The sequence below is a fragment of the Choloepus didactylus genome, chromosome 7, assembly GCF_015220235.1.
Source record: "Choloepus didactylus isolate mChoDid1 chromosome 7, mChoDid1.pri, whole genome shotgun sequence".
In the NCBI taxonomy this organism is placed as follows: Eukaryota; Metazoa; Chordata; class Mammalia; order Pilosa; family Megalonychidae; genus Choloepus; species Choloepus didactylus.
The window spans coordinates 84,737,756-84,748,064 of record NC_051313.1 but is presented as its reverse complement, the minus strand read 5'-3'; the positions used below and the strand labels follow the sequence as shown (position 1 = coordinate 84,748,064).

Genomic DNA, 10,309 nt, shown 5'->3' with positions numbered 1-10,309 from the left:
CTCAAAGAGAACTATGCCCAGACATAATAGTAATCAAATTGTTAAATGATAAGGACTAAGAGAGAGTTCTGTAAATTGCAAGAGAAAAGCAATATGTTATATACAAGAAAATCCCAATTAGATTAAGTGCTGATTTCTCATCAGAAACCATGGAAGCAAGAAATCAGTAGGTTGAAATACTTAAAGTACTGAGAGAAAGCAATCATCAACCAAGAATTTCATATCCAGCAATACTCTGTGTCAAAAAAGAGGGAGAGATCAAGATATTCCCAGATAAACAAAAGGTGAAGTTATTCATTACTCCCAAACCTTCTCTACAAGTAATGCTAAAAAGACTTCTTCAGACTGAAAGGAAAGGACACTAAACAGTGGAACAAAGCAGCATAAAGAAACAGAGAACTCCAGTAGAGGTAATCACATGGATAATTATAAGTGCTAATTCTAATGTATTATATTTTTTGTTATGTAACTTCTCTTCTTGATTTTTACAGGTGCAAATGCATAAAAAGTAATGGTAAATCTATGGTTTTGGACATACAGTGTACAAAGATATAATTTGTAACAAGTACAAAAAAAGGTATGGGGATGGAGAGGCCTAGGAACAGTAAATGTGTATGCTACTGAAGATGAGTTAGTGTTAAATCAAGTGATGATTGTTATAGATTTAGGATGTTAAATTTTAACCCTGTGATATCCACAAAGAAAATACATGAAAAGTACATTCAGAAGAAAGAAGGGACTCAAAATGGTACAATGCAAAAACAACAACAACAAATAAATATGGAAGGAGGCATTGATGGAAGAATTGAGGGTCAGAAAAGAAATGACAAAGACAAAATAGCAAAATGGCAGAAGAAAGTCCTGCATTATCAGTGGTGACTTTAAATGTAAATGGATTCAACTCTCCAGTCAAGACGGCAGAATAGATAGAAAGGCATGACCTACCTTATACTATTTATAGGTGATTACCTTAAATGCAAACACATAAGTAGTTTGAAAGTGATAGAATATGAAAGGATAAAAAAAATATGAGGGAATTAATAGCCAAAAGAGAGCTGGGGTAGCTATACTAATTATCAGATAAAATAGACTTAAGTCAAAAACAATTGCAAGGGACAAAGAAGGTCATCATATAGTGATAAAGGGATCAATTCAATAAGAAGAGAAAAACATAAATATGTATGCACCTAATAGTAGAGCTCCAAAATATATGAAGAAAACATTGACAGATATGTCAAAAACCCACAGCTAACATCATACTATCAATGTGCAAGACTGAAAGCTTTCAGTCTAAGACTAAGAACAAAACAAGGATGTCCACTGTTAACACTATTATTCAACATTGTACTGGAATATTTACCTAGTGCAATTAGTATAGAGAAAGAAATAAAAGGCATCCAAATTGGAAAGGAAGAAGTGAAAATTTCCTTATTTTCAGAAAACATTATCCTGTATAGAGAAAATTCTGAAAAATCCACAAGAAAGCTCCAAGAGCTAATAAATAAATTTAACAAAGTGATGGACTACAAAATCAACATGCAAAAATCAGTAGTGTTTCTATACATTAGTAATACACAACATGAAGAAGAAATCAAGAAAAAAATCCATTTACAATAGCAACTAAAAGAATCAAATATCTAGGAATACATTTAACCAGGGATGTAAAGGAAATCTACAAAATGTTGCTAAAAGAAATCAAAATCTGAATAAATGGAAGAACAGTCCTTGTTCATTGTTTGGAAGACTAAATACTGCTAAGATGTCAATTCTACCCAAAGCATGCAATCCCAATTGAAGTACCAATAGCCTTCTTGGCAGAACTGGGAAAATCAATCATCATATTTATATGTAAGTGTAAGGGGCTCCAAATTTTGAAAAAGACATACTAAGTTTGAAGATTCACACTTCCCAATCTTAAAACCTATTACAAAACCACATTGTCAAAGGAACATGACACTGGCACAAGGACAGATAGATACACCAATGGAACTGAATTGAGAGTTCATAAATCAACCCTCATGTTTATAGCTAACTGATTTTCTTTTCTTTTGTTTTTCTTAACCTTTTTTATTCAATTTTATTGAGATATATTCACATACCATACAATCATCCAAAGTGTACAATCAGTTGTTCACAGTGTTATCATATAGTTGTGCATTCATCACCCCAATCTATTTTTTGAGCATTTTCCTTGTACCAGAAAAAGTAAAAAATAAGAATAAAAAATAAAAGTAAAAAGGAACACCCAAATCATCCCCCCCACCCTACTTTTCATTTAGTTTTTGTCCCCATTTTTCTACTCATCCATCCATACACTGGAAAAAGGGAGTGCAATCCATAGGTTTTTCACAATCACACTGTCACCCATTGTAAGCTATACTGTTATACAATCATCTTTAAGAGTCAAGGCTACTGGGTTGGAGTTTGGTAGTTTCAGGTATTTACTTCTAGCTATTCCAGTATATTAAAACCTAAAAAGTGTTATCTATATAGTATGTAAGAATGTCCACCAGAGTGACCTCTCGACTTCATTTGAAATCTCTCAGCCACTGAAGCTCCTTTTCGTTTCATTTCGCATCCCCCTTTTGGTCAAGAAGATGTTCTCAATCCCATGATGTTGAGTTCAGATTCATCCCTGGGAGTCATATCCCCCATTGCCAGGGAGATTCACACCCCTGAAATCAGATCCCATGTAGAGGGGAGGGCAGTGAGTTCACCTGCCTAATTGGCTTAGCTGGAGAGAGAGAGGGCCACATCTGAGCAACAAAGAGGTACTCAGGGGGATACTCTTAGGCACAATTATAAGCAGGTTTATATAGCTAACTGATTTTTGACAAGGATGCCAAGTCCACTCACTTGGGAAAGAATAGTCTCTTCAACAAATGGTGTTGAGAAAACTGGATCTCCATATGTGAAAAAATGAAGGTGAAACCCTACCTCACACCATATACAAAATCAACACAAAATGGATGAAATACTTAAATATAAAAACCAGAACTGTGAAATTCCTAGAAGAAAACATATGGAAGCATTTTCAGGACCTGTGTTAGGCAATGATTTCTTAGACTTTACACCCAAAGCACAAGCAGCAAAAGAAAAAAAAATTAGATAAATGGAACCTCATCACAATTAAAAACTTTTGCAAATCAAAGGACTTTATTATGAAAGTAAAATGACAACCTACACAATGAGAGAAAATATTTGGAAACCAGATATCTGATAAGGGTTTAATATCTAGAACATATAAACAAATCCTACAACTCAACAATAAAAAGACAAACAGCCCAATTTTTAAAATGGGCAAAAGTCTAGAGTAGATTTTTCTCTAAGGAAGACATACAAATGGCCAAAAAGCACATCATTAGCTATTAAGGAAATGCAGATCAAACCACAATGAAAAGGCATTCCACATTACTAGAATGGTTACTGTTAAAAAAATGGAAAACAACAAATGCTGGAGAGGATGTGGAGAAACAGAAGCACCCATTCGTTGTAGGTGGGAATGTAAAATGGTGCAGCTGCTATGGAAGACTGGCAGTTCCTCAGAAAGTTAAGTATATGTTAGCATATGTCCTGGCAATCTCACTTCTAGGTATATATCCAATAGAAATAAAATAGGGATTGGAACAGGTATTTGCACACTGCTATTTATAGCAGCATTATTCACAATTGCCAAAAGATGGAAGCAATTGAAGTGGCCATCAACAGGTGAATGGATAAACAAAATGTGGTATATACAAACAACAGAATATTATTCAGCCATAAAAAAGAATGATGTTCTGATACATGTGACAACATGGATGAACCTTGAGGACATCAAGTTGAGTGAAATAAACCAGACACAAAAGGACAAATGTGATCTCACTGATTTAAAATAGTTAGAACAAGCAAATTCATAGGGTCAGAAACTATAACATTGCTTACCACAGGCCAGGGTGGGAGTAGGGAATGGGTAGCTAATGCTTGAATTGTACAGAATTTCTATTTGGGTTGATGGAAAAGGTGGTGATGGTAGCACAACATTGTGAACAAAATTAACAGCACTGAATTACATATTCAAATGTGGTTAAAAGGGGGAAATTTTAGGTTGTTTATATGTTAATAGAATAAAAAAATTTTTAAATCAAAAAAATAAGGTAGTTCTACAGATACTAATATTGCATATAAAGATACTTAAATGGTATATATAGATCATAAATATATAAGATCTCTATACTCCATTGTTAATTTTAAAAAGATATCCAGAAGAATATATTCAGTTTGCTTCCATTTGTTTGTATAATGCACATGTTCTTTTATCTACAGAAAGTATCTCTAGAAGGATCATAAGAAACCTGTGCTAGCAATAGTGATAGCTGTTTTACTGAGAACTTACAATGGGCCAAGAGTTGCTCTAAATGGTTCACTTCTATCATTTAATCCTCCAATCAGTTATATGAAGTAGGTACTATTATTTTCCCAGTGAGGAAACTGAGGCACAGTAATTTGCCCAAGGTCACACTGCTATGATTTTCACCCAACCAATCTGACTCCGACCAAGTGCTCTTAACCACGAAGTTAAAAGGGCCTTTGAGGAGCGAAGGAGGAGACCGAGCACTGGCGGTGTTGTGGGGTGGCAGTCATAACCCAAGACTGAGCTGCTGCTAAGCTCTGAAAGATGCAGAAGCGAGGACTACTGGTTAAAGAGTGCCATGGCGGGTCGCCCGCTTGCCTTTTAGTCTCATCATGTCACAGGGCTCCATTGAGATTCCCCACCGGGACACTGACGAGGTCATTGAACTTGACTTCCATCAGTTCCCGGAGGGAGATGAAATTATCAGTATTCTGAAACAGAAACACACACAACTGCACATACGGATTGCTTTAGAGCTGGAATACCACAAGCAAGGAAAAACAGAAGAGTTTGTAAAGTTGATGGAAGCAGCAAGTATAGATGGCAATTTGGACTATAGAGACCATGAAAAAGACCAGATGACTTGCTTGGATACACTGGCAGCCTACTATGTACAACAGGCTCAGAAAGAAAAGAATATGGACAATAAGAAGGATCTTATTACACAGGCAACCCTGTTGTATACGATGGCCAATTAAATTATTATGTATGATCAGATTGTTGGGAAGAGCCTGCTTCTGCCTTCTTGAAGGTGACAAAGTGGATCAAGCTGATGCACAGTTTCATTTTGTACTCAACCAGTATCCAGATAATATTCCAGCCCTTCTTGGTAAAGCTTGCATTTCATTCAACACGAAGGATTACAAAGGAGCTCTTGCTTACTCTAAGAAAGCACTGCGTACTAACCCAGATGTCCAGCAGAAGTTCATTTAGGAATGGGCCATTGCTTTGTGAAGCTTAACAAACTGGAAGAAGCTCATCTGGCATTTAGCAGAGCCCTAGAACTCAATTCCAAATGTGTGGGAGCATTAGTTGGACTAGCTGTTCTAGAACTCAACAATAAAGAGGCTGATTCCATCAAAAATGGTGTCCAGCTTCTTTCCAGAGCCTATACTATTGATCCTAGCAACCCTATGGTATTGAACCACTTGGCACACACTTTTTCTTCAAAAAGGATTATAGTAAAGTCCAGCACTTCACTCTCCATGCATTCCATAATACAGAAGTGGAGGATATGCAGGCAGAAAGTTGCTATCAGGTGGCTAGATCATTCCACAGTCAGGAAGATTATGACCAGGCTTTCCAGTACTACTATCAAGCCACATAGTTTGCCTCATCCTCTTTTGTGCTGCCATTTTTTGGTTTGAGACAAATGTATATTTATTGAGGTGAAAAAGAAAATGCATCTCAGTGCTTTGAGAAAGTTTTGAAAGCTTATCCTAATAATTACAAAACTATGAAAATTCTTGGCTCACTCTGTGCTACCTCAGAAGATCAAGAAAAACAAGATATTGCCAAGGGCCATTTGAAGAAGGACAAGGAACAGTACCCTGATGATGCTGAACTTTGGATTGAATTGGCACAAATCTTAGAGCAGACTGATATACAGGAACAGCAGCACGAATCCTTCAGGAGAAAGTACAGGCTGACATACCCCCAGAGATTCTGAATAATGTGGATGTCCCCCATTTTAGACTTGGAAACCTAGGGGAGGCAAAGGAATATTTTTTGGCTTCATTGGATTATGCAAAGGCAGAAGGTGAGTATGATAAACATTTTTATAATGCCATTTCTGTTACAACTTCTTACAATTTAGCAAGGCTATATGAGGTGATGTATGAATTCCATGAAGCAGAAAAACTATATAAAAACATTTTACGGGAGCATCGAAATTATGTTGACTGCTGTCTGTGCCTCAGAGCCATGGCCAGAGATAAAGGAAACTTTTATGAGGCTTCAGATTAATCAGGATCATCCAGATGCTTGGTCTTTGATTGGTAATCTTCATTTGGCTAAACAAGAATGGGGTCTAGGTCAGACGAAATTTGAGAGGATATTAAAACAACCATCCACGCAGAGGGACACTCTATGCTAGCCCTTGGCTACATGTGGCTCCAAACTTTGAATTAGCTCATCCGAGACAGAGAAAAGGAAAAGTATCATCAAGATCATGCTTTGGCCATCTACAAACAAGTACTCAGAAATGATGCAGAGAATCTGTATGCTGCTAATGGCATAGAAGCTGTGTTGGCCCACAAAGGATATTTCCATGAAACTCGTAATGTATTTGCTCAAGTAAAAAAAGCAACAGCAGATATCAGTGATGTATGGTTGAACTTAGCACACATCTATGTGGAGCAAAAGCAGTGTTTCAGTGCCATTCAAATGTATGAAAACTGTCTCAGAAAATTCTGTAAACACCAGAACACTGAAGTTGTGCTCTATTTGGCCCAGACCCTCTTCAAGTGCAGCAAGTTACAGGCATGCAAAACGACTTTGCTGAAGGCCAGACATGTGGTACCCGGTGATACAGCTCGTATGTTTAATGTTGCCTTGATGCTGCAAAGTTTAGCTACCTCTGTCCTAAAAGATGAAAAGAGTAATCTGAAAGAAGTACTTAATGCTGTGAAGGAATTGGAACTTGCACATAGATACTTCAGTTACTTGAGTAAAGTGGGAGATAAAATGAGATCTGATTTAGCCCTTGTTGCTACAGAAGCCAGGCAGTGCTCTGACTTAGTAAGTCAGGCCCAGTACCATGTGGCCCAGGCAAAGACAAAGAACGGGAGTTATGGGCCAAACAAGAACAAGAAAAAGAACTATTAAGGCAGAAACGTCTTAAAGAACGGGAAGAGAAGTGTCTCCGAGGAAAGGAAGAGCAGAAGAAACTTTTGGAACAGCGGGCCCAGTACATGGAGAAAACCAAAAATATTCTTATGTTTACTGGTGAGACTGAAGCAACAAAAGAGAAAAAAAGGTGGTGGTGGACTGCATTCTAGAAAGGGAGGAGAGTTTGATGAATTTGTCAATGATGACACTGATGATGACCTGCCTATGTCCAAAAAGAAGAGGAGAAGGACAGTGGTAGTGAACAAGAGGGTGAAGAAGAGGAGGGTGGTGAGAGAAAGAAGAAAAAGAGAAGAAGACCTCCCAAAGGAAGAAGAAGGATCTGATGGTGATGAAACAGAAAATGTCCCGAAACCAAAAGCGCATAGTCCACCAAGAGCAGAGAAGAAAAAGGCTCCCAAGCCAGAACGTCTGCCTCCTTCAGTGAAGGGAAAAATAAAATCAAAAGCCATAATATCGTCAAGTGATGATTCTTCAGATGAGGATAAACTTAAAATTGCTGATGAAGAACATCCCAGGGACAGCAATAGCAGCAGAGACTCAGAGGAGGGTGAACCACGGAAGACACGTGCCTCTCGGAGAGTGATTCCGAGGAGAACCACGATAGGTCTGACAGCGAGGCCAGCAGTCCCCGGAGGCCCCGAAGACAGCGGTCATTTGAGGATTCCGACAGTGACCAGCCATCCAGAAAGAGAAGGCCCTCAGGTTCTGAACAGTCTGACAGTGAATTTGTGCTGTCAGGAAGAAGCCGCTCAGCAGGTTCCGAGAACGACTCTGGCCCAGCTTCTCCAAGCGCGGATTCTGATCGGGATTCGCAGAGAGGATCGGATAACCAGGGTCGGATAACCAGGGTTCGGGCCAAGGCTCCGGAAATGAATCAGAACCAGAGGGACCCAACAATGAGGCCTCGGATGGGTGCTCAGAACATGGATCAGATGATAGCAACGAGTTTTATTTTATAAATATGCTTCATCTCTGGAGGAAATTTTTTTAATATATGAAAGCTGTGATAAAAATATTTCAGATGTTTAGTCAAACAATAGTGAAATTTTTCCTAAGGCAGTTTTTCCCCCAATCTGTTTGTGTATTACTAAGCCCCAAGAGACATTTCCTGTGCTCGATTCCAATATTTGAGTCTCTTATGCAAATAAGACTATTCCTGATTGTGGTACATCCACCTATCACGTGAAAACTGCAGTAAAAATAAACCTAGATGCTTAATCATTCCTACAAAGGTCTGACTGATGCTGTGGCAGATGTCTCATTTTCTTTATTGAGCAGCATACTGTATTGATTTTGTTGCAGTCTTTTACCAAGCAGTGCGAGAAACTTGGTGTTAATGTGTTTGTCTCATTTTGAGTATAGATTGAGAGTATTTTTATTTTCTGGAGGAAGAGGTATCTACTGTATAATTGTACCAAAGTACAAATGAAAGGAAGGTTTTCTTCGGTAGTGTAATACTGCGACCATATAGATAAACTCATGAATATATAATTTGTTAGGTAAATAAAATGTGGAAGAAATGTTTTCTGTTAATAGAATGCAAAGACCTACCTAAGCCAAGTAATAAAATTCTTTTCCCAACTTAAAAAAAAAAAAAAAAGCCCTTTGAAGAGGGAAACCTGGGGGCAGGGTGGGAAAAATATTTACTGTCTACTTTATTGTTTTTTTATCATATGCATGTGCTACTTTTTCAAAACAATAAAAATTATTCGAAATATCATGAAAATTCTAAAGCATGTCTGGAAAAACAAGAGGGAAAAAAGCCCCGAGATTTTGATAAAGTCTAAGGAAAGAAGACTGGCCCTACCAGATGGTAAAGCTTGCTATAAATATAGAAAATCTAAACAGTGAAGAACTGACAGAAAAATTAACAGAGAGATCAAGTAACCAGAAAAATAGCTTAGAAGCCAATCCTAGCAAAATAAGAATTGAATAATTGATTTTTAAAAACATGAAAAAGTGTGAGGATTATGCAAGTAATGCCATTGGGTAAACTGACCAATTATTTGGAAGATTTATTTAGGATGTCCCCTGACATCATATGCTAAACATAATAGAAATGAATTGAAGAAATAAATAAATGTATAACTGAAGCATAAAAATCAAGGAAAAAAAATGTATTTATCTGGATGGCCCTGCTCTCTGGATAAGGAAGGACTTTTTAAACATAAAATGCAAGAGGAAATATTCTGAGGATCATAGAGAATTTTTCAAAAGTAAAAGTCTAAAACTGCACATTTAAAATATCATAAACAAAATGCAAGACTATGAGTTTGAGATAATTGCTCACAACAAAGAAGACAATTATTAGCATTATATGCAAAAAAATAATTACAATAAGAAAAGCATTAAACTGTTAAGTGAAAAATTAGCAAAGAAAATGAACTGATCACAGGCAAAAAATATAAATTACACATAATTCATTTCATACTATCTTTGCTGTAGGTATAATTATTTTCCCCATTTTATACATGAAAAACTGACATTCAGAAAGTGATTAAGGAAATTTCCCAAATTCATGGAGCCAACAAGTAGTGGAGCTAAGATCCAAACTAAAAATTTATTTTATTCCAAGCTCATGCTTTTAATCCTTAGGCTCCATTCTTTAGATGTTGATGCATACCTCTATACAGATATATAAAATAACAGTCAGATTATATTATCATCAAAAGCAAAACTGAAGAAACCTCCCTGTTTCATGCATGTAATGGATGAATTGGTGCAGTCTTTCTCTGAGTCTCGTCTAAGATAACAACATTCACCTGTTCGACATCAAGGGCCTAGCTTTACCACTTTTCTACATGAAATAGTCCACTGGTATCCGTGTGGGAATTTTAGGAGCACAAAGGGAGAAACAAATGCAAATATCTCGGTAGTAAAGACTAAATGTATTTCTGGTTGAGTTTTGTTCCATCTTATTTAGCACAGTTTATCAGGAAGCCAAAGGCCAAGTAACAATAATCATCCAAAGAATTCTGAATCCACAAAACACAACTAGGCATGCATTATTGCTAAAAAAAAATATATATATATATATATATCTACAATAATGTTAGCAATACATAA

General features: G+C 36.9%; 1 pseudogene; it reads left to right on the top strand.

Moving 5' to 3' along the window:
* Positions 1-4,725: 4,725 nt before the first annotated feature.
* LOC119540639 lies at positions 4,726-8,234 on the top strand (annotated as a pseudogene).
* Positions 8,235-10,309: the final 2,075 nt, after the last annotated feature.